Source organism: Sinocyclocheilus rhinocerous, unplaced genomic scaffold, assembly GCF_001515625.1.
Source record: "Sinocyclocheilus rhinocerous isolate Xijiao unplaced genomic scaffold, SAMN03320098_v1.1 C36096610, whole genome shotgun sequence".
NCBI classification, from domain to species: Eukaryota; Metazoa; Chordata; class Actinopteri; order Cypriniformes; family Cyprinidae; genus Sinocyclocheilus; species Sinocyclocheilus rhinocerous.
Genome location: NW_015772955.1, coordinates 1 through 819, shown reverse-complemented (window position 1 = coordinate 819; position 819 = coordinate 1). Strand labels below are relative to the sequence as shown.

Genomic DNA, 819 nt, shown 5'->3' with positions numbered 1-819 from the left:
TTCTAAAGTGTTTTTGAAAAATCACATACCCTGCCTTTAATGTCTGGAACAACAAAGGGTGAGTAAATGACAATTTTCCCTTTTTGAGTGAACTATTCCTTCAAGTATGGACTTGGACACAGAATGCATGAATAGAAATAGTCTTACCCTGCAGGATATGCCACCAAACCAGTGTTGGGGTCACAGGTTAAAGCACTGCTGCTGGAGGCAGTGATGCCCAGGACCTTCTCCAAGACGACCTGCAATCATAATGCAACTTCATGAACTACTTCATACAGCTAATCATCTTGTGCACGTGAACATTTCACATGCATGCTGGTAAACGCAATGCAATAAACAGGGCGTGTAACGTGCATTTGGTTAAATGTGAATAATACAAACACATGCGCTAACCAACCGCGTGAAAAAGTTGACTGCGTGAGAATGAACGTGCAAACAGGAAGACTCGTTCAGTTCTGCGTTCTCTGGCCTGCTCCGCACTAACGTTAACGTTACAGTAAACACAACAGGACTGAGTGTGTCGTGCTGGTCAGAACGTTACCCGGTTGTGAATGTCTCTTCTGTTGCTCTGTCGCGTCTTTCTCCTCATGTTCGCTGCTACTGAAATGCTGTTGTTGTTGACTTTCTTTGCTCGAGAGGTCAAACTCGCGTTTAGATTCGCTCCAAAGACCAAAGCCCCATCCGCCATAGTGTAACACTTTTTTTAAACGGTTCAATAAATAAGCCAGACTCTATAAACGCATATTAGTTTGCATTTAAAAGTGTTAAACGCTGTCCATTCGTATGAAGCGCGAATGCCCGACTAGTTTATACTCCGAG

At 43.5% G+C, this 819-nt stretch overlaps 1 long non-coding RNA gene across 1 annotated transcript; it reads right to left on the bottom strand.

Annotated features, from left to right (window-relative positions):
* Positions 1 to 112: 112 nt before the first annotated feature.
* LOC107735496 (uncharacterized) lies at positions 113 to 813 on the bottom strand. The gene is made up of 2 exons (XR_001639430.1): positions 542 to 813; positions 113 to 239 (listed from the first exon to the last, which is right to left on the bottom strand). It is a non-coding gene; the product is annotated as an uncharacterized LOC107735496 (long non-coding RNA).
* Between the last annotated feature and the right edge of the window lie 6 nt (positions 814 to 819).